At 44.7% G+C, this 8696-nt stretch overlaps 1 long non-coding RNA gene across 1 annotated transcript in view; it reads right to left on the reverse strand.

Annotated features, from left to right (window-relative positions):
- The window catches only part of LOC144773418 (uncharacterized), a 60638-nt gene extending 55020 nt beyond the window's left edge, over positions 1 to 5618 (reverse strand). The window contains exon 1 of the long non-coding RNA XR_013599973.1: positions 5309 to 5618. This is a non-coding gene — a long non-coding RNA (uncharacterized LOC144773418). The remainder of the gene's footprint in view (positions 1 to 5308) is intronic.
- Positions 5619 to 8696: the final 3078 nt, after the last annotated feature.

The following is an 8696-nucleotide window of genomic DNA, read 5'->3' on the forward strand; positions in this document are numbered from 1 at the left end:
CTAAGTAATCTCCTTCATTGGATACCTAGGGTGCATCAAACTAATAGAAGCAACCAGCTCCATTAAAAACTGTCTATCTGGAATATGCATTTTTAAACATGTAAACCCTTCACCAGGAAAGTCACAAAATGAATATTCATAGATATGCCTCATTGTTAGATCTCCTATCAATGCATCATTTCATACCTACACTGTGAATGATGAAAATGGGGTGGTCAGCTGTTGCGGGCTGGGTGTTCTTCGATAAATAAGCATCATCATAGACCATTTGCTCAGGAGTGTATAGCTACACGTTTTAGTCCACAGATGTCATTAATTCCAACCACTGTAGTTTGTAGCATGTTCATATGTCTGAATTATCAGTCAGTAAACAGTTGTTTCAAGTTGCCTTCTCTGGAATCTGGTTTGAACATTTCAGTAGCCTGCCATTGCAGGACATTTTCTGGCTGTTCATGAGTTCTATAATCTTCCTTCTGGGAAGCTGTGTGTGTCTGATTCTTCTCTTGTGCTGGCGGATCCTTAGTTTAATGATCTGTGCTGTGACCCACATACAGCTTGGAACAAGGGCACTTATTAGCATACATTTTGTTAATCGTGTTCCAATTTCAAAAAAGGAAGTGAGAGAGTGTCAGTGTTCCCAAAACTTAGACACTTTACTATAGCCTTATAGCCCGACGTAGAGGGCTATACTGGCTATTAAAGGCCCTCTCCAGCGTTAAAGGCCTGAGCCAAAGGCAAGGGCCTTTAACAAGGGAAAGGGACTTTAATAGCCGGTATAGCCCAGATACGAAGGGCTATAAGGCTATTAGAACATTCTGCCACTAGAGGGCAGAATGTTCTAACAAAAAAACAAAGCCTTATGGGCGTGTGAGGGGATTGGAATCCCCTCAGGCTCCCTGAAGCCTTTGTTCAAAGCCAGAGCTGTGAACAAAGAAACATTGGAATGTTGGAGCTCCAGGCTAATACCAGCCATTATAAGCCCGGAGCTACTCCATTGTTTTCAATGGATCTTCCAACATTCCAATGTTCTAATATACGTTGTGACCTTTCAGGCTTGGCATTTACCACCCCAACAGTGACAGGGTGTAGGCCTCACTGTCTACAGATGGAATCATTTGGGTTAAGTTCTGAGTAAACCCTAATCTTTCATGTTTTATTGTGTTTGAAGCAAATCAAAGGGAGCTGAGTGCTTGCATTCGAAAGAATATGCACGTTATATTTTATTATTTTCTGTATCTTATTGCTTACAGGATTGATTCTAGAGACACATATCAGTGATCATTAGAACTTGTCTAATCTCTTGGTTCCTGTAAAGTGTCGCAAGGGCAATGCCATGTCTGTTTCACTGGCTTTCTCACTAAACATTTGGGTAGCCTCTATCTGTATATTTTCTAGCAAGATCATTAGCCTCATTGAAGAAAAGCCTGTTCTATTCTTACAATTATGCCTGATCCTAAAAACAGAGATTATCCTATAGAGCCTCATGATGCTGTCCTTCAAATAGTCCTAAGGAATTTCCCAATGCAGGTTTGAGGAACAGGATGGTATAAATTATATGATCTGTGTCATATCATCAAGTACAAATGATTAACCTTCATGTGGCTAAAATGGTAAGTGAAGGTAAATGTGGAATTAGTTCATTTAGCCAGACCATGAAACTTCTTAGAGTTTCAGTTATGACATGCCGGACGACAAAAATGTCATTTATGCATGGACATCACATCGGGTTGATCTGATGGTAAGTAGTACTGTGTTACAGAAGAAATCTATTCTCAAAATCAGCTAAAAATAGATGTGCAATCTCCCTGGCAAAATAAGATCCCATTCGCCATTCTTTTCTACTGCGAAAAGAAGTCTGTTCTGAACATTAAATTATTGTCTTGGAGTCGAAATGTTGTTAATTCAATAATTAAGCCTACCAATTCACCTCCAAAAGAAGTACATAATCTAGTGCATGTCTAATGAATGGCTTGTGAGTCTGGTTGTTGGGAGATATTTCTAAAGGGACACTCCATTTCCAATGTCACCAAGATGTCTCCGCGAGGCCTTTGTTTTGTTTGTTAGGACATTCTGCCCTCTAGTGGTGGAATGTGGAATATAACAATAGTTCCCATGGGTTCATCAACTCAAGTCTCATGCATATAAATAACATAGATATACTTAGAGCTTTAAGTGGGCTGGGTCCTGTCAGTGCTCAGTACCGGCAGTTTTGAAAACAAGGCTGAGACGGGTCCCTATCGGGCTCTCCATTTTTGCCTTCACCCTCAGAGGGGAAAAAAAATCTTAACTCGGCAGCTGCACCACCATTCGTTGGCCTTTGGTGTAACGTAAAGGAGACTCTTTATAGTTATTTCACAGTCTTATCACTTCATAATTCTACCTCACCAAGAGTAATTGATAAGGGATAAAACAGAAACCCAAATTGATATTCGATGCACTGGTTAAATCCGTATGTTAGCAATCGGTTTTTATCCAGGGCTGTAAGTGGAATTAAAAAAAACTCGGGGTCTCTCAAAGGGCGTGGTTTAAAGATGTAAGCTAAAAATATGTGTTTAGCATAGTTTGCTCCCGGCTGGTATTTTGCTGCGTCTTTTTGTCATTGTTTCCAGGTACAATATAACAACTGTCATTACACCTAAAACAAGCCAGGACTATTGGCTTTTTCAATGGTTTTTGCAAACGATAAAGTAACAACAATAACTTTGTTCTACAATATTGAAAATGCTTCAATTAGCATTCAATGTTTAACACTACTGCCAATAAGACCCAACGAAGCCAAAAGGTATGAATCTTTGAAAGATGTGAAACTACGTATTCACTGATTGACCACTCGTATGTGCATATGGGTCAATGTGTTGAGTCAGTTGTTGGATGGATGGATGAGTGAATGAATGGCTGAGTTAGTAGATGGATGAGTGCAAACATAAATTGACGGATGTGTGAATGAGTACATGATTGGATGCATGGCTGAGTGTATAGAAGGATGAAGTGAACGAGTGGATGGCTGGGATAAGATGAATGAATAAATGAGTGAAAGTATGGATAGATGAATAGATATAACCTTCCCAAATAGATCATGCATGGGCACTGCCAAGTCTGACTGAACACCAGCAATGGGCCAAGAACCACAGTCCAGGGGGTGAGTATATAAATATTGGCTTTGGGTGTGCCTCTCCCACCTGCACAAGACAGGGAAAAACTGACAAAATATCCATATGCCAGTGGACTGGTGAAACTTCACCTATCATGAATGGAGGTAGCAATAAACCAATGGCTAATGAGCGTGAACTATCAATTTGTGAATGACCCTGATCTCTGGGGCAATCGTGTGGGTTGAAGTCAGAGTTTTACTTCTGATCCTAGAAGCGACAGGCAGTCGATGCAGATTCCAACATGCCGTAGAAACATGGGCTGTCTTGCTCCTAGAGCAGAGGTTGAAGGCCCTGTAGCTTGTTCATGTTATCTTGTATAGCCTGCCTTGTCAACCGAACAGCACTTGAGTTCCAACACCATAGTTCTGACTGCCTTCTGTGCCAGGATATTTTCCGCCAGGAAGCGACCCAGAGATAATCGATTTTGCAGTGTTTGCTACAAATGTCTATTTATCCACATTTTAAACTGTCATTCAAAATCTCTTTTTCGAGTAAGAAAAGTAATAAAAACTCCTATTGAAAATAAAGGACTAGGCTCTCCTGGCATTTGTTTTAAGCAGAAGTGAGTTTTTTTAAAAGATTTGTTATGCTAAAAAAATTCCTTTTTCTGCGATTTTCATTGAGGAGTTGTGGGTATAAATATAAATAAAGTCTTTGTGTTATCCATCAATCAGCTATTTGCTACCTCTTAGTGGCTTGTAACACAGGAGGACATCATGAGGCAGATTTATCAATGAATTGTGCCGCCCTTGCGCCACGCAAGGGGACACAAGGGCGAAACAACTACTAAGTCAGATTTATCAAGCCGCACAAGGCCACTTTGCGAGGCCCTGCGTGGCCTGATAAATCTAGAGTAACGCAATTCAACAGCGCGAATCTCTGCGTTGCGTTACTGTGCCCCAGGGAGGCATTTCTGTGGGTGGAGCGTAGGTGTTCCCACACATTTACCCACTGATTTTGGTGCATTGCCACAGGGGCGGCCTTAGGCATGTGCAAGCTGTGCACCTGCACAGGGCCACCAAACCCCAGGGGCCACCACGCCAATATATATCCTTAATATAATAATCCTCTGAGGATGGGTACATATTTGCGTGGCGGCCCCTGGCAGGGATTTGGCGGCTTCCGGCTCTGTTCCACTTCCAAACACCCTGACCGCCCCTCTTCACTGGCCTCTGCACTCCGCCCCGCCCGGACCCCCTCTTCCGGGGCCCCCTACCTACGCTCCCTGCCCAGGGCCGCCATGAGCCTAGAGCCGCCCCTGATTGCCAGATGTACCATTACTGGTAGACCTGGGCATGCATCAAAATGCTTCCTCTGCCCAGGTGAGGTTTAATAAGGAGAAATAACTTTCTTTCTCCTCCTTTTTTCCTCTTTCTATGTGTGCTGCATTTTGAAGCACACGTTAAAAGAGGAAAATGCCTCAGAAGATTGTTTTTGTGCAGGAAGGTGCCCCTTTCTGCACATAAACTATTCTGTATGTAACGCAGCTACCCTTACACCACGACGCAAGGGTGCCTGCTTTGGTGCTAAGCAGCACAATGTGCGACAGCCCAAGGAAAGGACAGGAGTGCGCCATATGATGTCAAATACAGCGCATTCCTGCCCTTTCACACAGTGCAACGCAGCAAGGTGTTTTGCTGCCCTGAGTGAAATATTGATAAATCAGCCCCTATGTTTCTTGTTGTTTCATACTAGGAAACTGTAGAAAACAATATTGTTTTATGTTACATTGGTGTACTATATATATATATATATAAATATATATATATATATCATGTAATTAAGTAATAACAGAGTCACTTCATTGCCATGCCTTTTAATTGCCAGTGTAACTTAATTCTACAGTACAAGGCAAATATCACAGTACTACTTGTGGATATCTGTGGACCTTAGACTTTTAAACAAATAATCTGAACTAAAAATAGTTTATTAAAGGAACACTAATGTTAAATATGAGTATTCAAAAGTGCGACCCGTGGTATACATTTTAGTCCTGGATATGACTCTGTATACAGATCCTGCTATAATTTATTGGACATAATAATAACTCACGAAAGACTAAACATCCTGAGTACAGAAAAGAACTAGAACAGGAAATATGTATGTGTGATGTTATCACCCAGAAGAGAACAACAAGCCGCTTTGAAAATACATACGTTTATTTGCCGCCAGCTTCTTTCCATCCACCGAAGCCGGCTCCACGTAATCCCAGTAGTATTCAAAAGTCCAGTAGTAATCAGACGAGTTTGTCCTGTTCGCCATTGTGCATCTTCAGAAGCGCCGGACACCAGCCTCTGAAGAGCCTCCCATCGCCAATGGGCCCGCGCGCCGCAGCTGTGCTCACAAAATGGCAGCCCCGGGAAACTCCCTGCGCGCCGCGGCTGAGGGCGCGTGCCACCCACTGCCGGTCTGTCCTGGTTTGTACAGACACGAACCCCACACTACAGTGGATGCCCACAAGATTGACGGGTAGACTACTGTTGTAACTGAGGGCTGTATTAACCGCTAGAAAGCAACAACATACTGACAGTCCAGTCCACGTTATTATTAATAAATGTAGTACCAAAAGGTCAAGGTTGAATTTATGCTGTTGATAACATTGTTTATACAGCTCAGCGTGAAGGAACATTCCTCGGTACATGAGCAGTGACGAAAAAAAGAGTTATTTTGCTGAGGCAGATTTATGTGCTCTGGCAAGAAAGATACTGTGGATTCAAGGTTTACTTGGAGGGGGAGGGTGGGAGGAGTGACGTCTTCCCTTATCGACTCTGACATCTATCTCCCAGTGTAGGACGGATGGCGGAGTTGACACTGGCCCGGTTTCAGCTGGTTCATGTGCAATGTCATGGTTGCTGGGCTCGAAATATTAGGACTGATAGCAAGATCTTTACCATCCCTCCAGCACAATAAACATACCTTTCCTTAAAGAGTGTTCTTGAAAAACTCATCACTGAAAGGAACTCGTAATATCTGTAACATTCTTGTAGTGGCTGTAGCATACACAGGGGCTTGCAGCCGCCCATTGCTTACCACTGGTTGGCTTTGTTGTCCCTCTCATTTATCTGCTCTTATTTGTGCCCCAGCTTGTCAATCTTGTATTTGTCCCAACGATGGACCATAGCTGCTTTACCATCTCTTTCATTGGCTGGCGTCTATGCTTAGGCTGCTTGCTTTTAGAGAAGTCTTTTTGTTTAAGCACTCTATGATGAACGTGTTTTCCTGTTATCTCCTCTGTGTGCTTTTCTCACTCCTCTATGTTACTGTCAATCGCCATATACTCAGGGGTGGATTGGCACTGCGGGCACTGGGGCATGGGCCGAATGGCCGGTGTCTCAGTGTACTCTGTGGGCCGGTTTTTCCCCCTTTATCAGTCCACAGAGAGCACTGACAGGGAGAGGAAAGCAGCTTCGCCTGGTGTTCCGTCGTTTTAATCTCCCCATCGGGATGATCTCCTCCTTCCCATAAATCCCGTAGAGGGAGACCAAACCGACAGGGAGAGCATCAAGTTAGCCTAAAGCTGTATTTGTAAGCTCCCCGATTGGGTACGGGGAGACCAAACCAACAGGGGAGATCATCTAGTTAGAAGTGGGCCAGTTCAGTGATGATCAGCTGTGGCCTCTCCTTGACCCCCTGCCAAGCAATCAGCTGATAGTGGTTTTTCACCATGGCCCCCTGGGGCCCACACAGTCCAGAAACAGTGTTTGTTTTAACACCTCGCCCACAGCCCTTCATTCAGGGCATAATGGGCGAGGAATAATGGGTCTCACTATGGGGGCCAGGTGATGTGGGGAACTGCACCATCTTCACCTTAGCCCCCCCTCCCCAGCCGCAAGGATGGCCCAGAAGCTATGTTTTTGCTTTAGCCCCTCTGAATCCTACCAAGCCATTGCCCAGAGGCAGTGAAGGGCTGGGGAGGGTTGAGTAATTTACAAATAGCTAGGGCCTCGCTGTTTTCAGGTGCTCCTGCTGTGCTGGAGGGCTGGGGAATATTTTTTTAAGAGAAAGGGGCCTCGCTGTTTTTCAGGTGCTCCTGCGCTGGAGGGCTGAGCAATAATTTTGTAATAGAAAGGGGCCTCGCTGTTTTCAGGTGCTCCTGGCTGGTGGGCTGGGGAATAATTTTTTAAGAGAAAGGGGCCTCGCTGTTTTCAGGTGCTCCTGCGCTGGAGGGCTGGGAATACTTTTTTAGCAGAAAGGGGCCTTGCTATTTTCAGATGCTCCTGCTGGAGGGCTGGGGAATAATTTTTTAAGAGAAAGGGGCCTCGCTGTTTTCAGGTGCTCCTGCGCTGGAGGGCTGAGCAATAATGTTGTAATAGAAAGGGGCATCGCTTCGGTTATTTTCTTCAGGAGCGTGTCCAGCGTGATTGTGCCATCCCCATGGTTGTTGCGCTCCTTGCCCGTTTATTAGTGATATTGGTCTGTAGTTCTGGGGATATTGTGGGTCTTTCCCCTCCTTGGGAATTATGGTGATGTTTGCTTCGCACATGGACTCCGTCATCCTCCCGTTCTGGATGCATGTGGAATACGTTTGTGCCATTAGCGTTTTAATGTGGTCGCTGAATGTTTTGTAGAATGTTGCTGAGTAACCATCCGGTCCTGGCGCTTTGTTCCGTTTCAGTTGGCATATGGCTGCTTCAATCTCTTCTTCCGAGATGTCGGCGTCGAGCGACTTCCTTTCTGCTTCCATGAGTTTCGGCAGATTGATTTTGCTGAGTAGGTCTCGTCCTGCGTCTTTGCTCAGGGTCTGATCTTCAGTGTACAGTTCTTGGTAGAATCGTCGGAAGACCTCCAGTATGCCCTTGTTAGTCGTTTGAGATGTGTTCGTGCGATCGGTTATTGCTGCTATCGTGTGTTGCCTCTGTTTCGCCTTCAAGTAGGACGCCAGCTGCTTCCCTGCCTTGTTAGCTGCGCACAGGTTGACTGACTTGAACTTCGTCAGCCATGATCCCGCTCTTTCACTTAGGATCCTGTTCAGCTCGTATTTCTTTTTTGTGAGCAGGGTGAGCGTGTTCTTGTCCGTTAGATTTGCACAGTGACCTCTCTCCAGTGCTGTTATTTCCTCGCTGGGTCACCTTCCTGAGGGGTGCCGACAACATCACAGGCAACTTCTCAAAAGAACATAAAGCCAAGCTACACATGTGGGACCCGCTGGACGAGCACCTGAGGAAGACCCAGTAAAAGACAACAACGAGCGTGCACCCCCCCCCCCCCTCTTTCTTTCTCTCTTCTTTCTTTCCTCTCCCAGTGGAGGGAGAACGAACTCACGAATGGACTGTTCATAGACAGGACCGCCATCATTGTACGCACATCTGTATATATATATTTTTGTACGGCCTTCTTTCAATAAAAAAATTTTCTAAATAAAAAAAAAGAAAGGGGCATCGCTGTTTTCAGATGCTCCTGGCTGGTGGGCTGGGGAATAATTTTTTAAGAGAAAGGGGCATCGCTGTTTTCAGGTGCTCCTGTGCTGGAGGGCTGAGGAATAATGTTGTAATAGAAAGGGGCATCGCTGTTTTTCAGGTGCTCCTGTGCTGGAGGGCTGAGGAA

The sequence above is a fragment of the Lissotriton helveticus genome, chromosome 8, assembly GCF_964261635.1.
Source record: "Lissotriton helveticus chromosome 8, aLisHel1.1, whole genome shotgun sequence".
Classification (NCBI taxonomy): domain Eukaryota; kingdom Metazoa; phylum Chordata; class Amphibia; order Caudata; family Salamandridae; genus Lissotriton; species Lissotriton helveticus.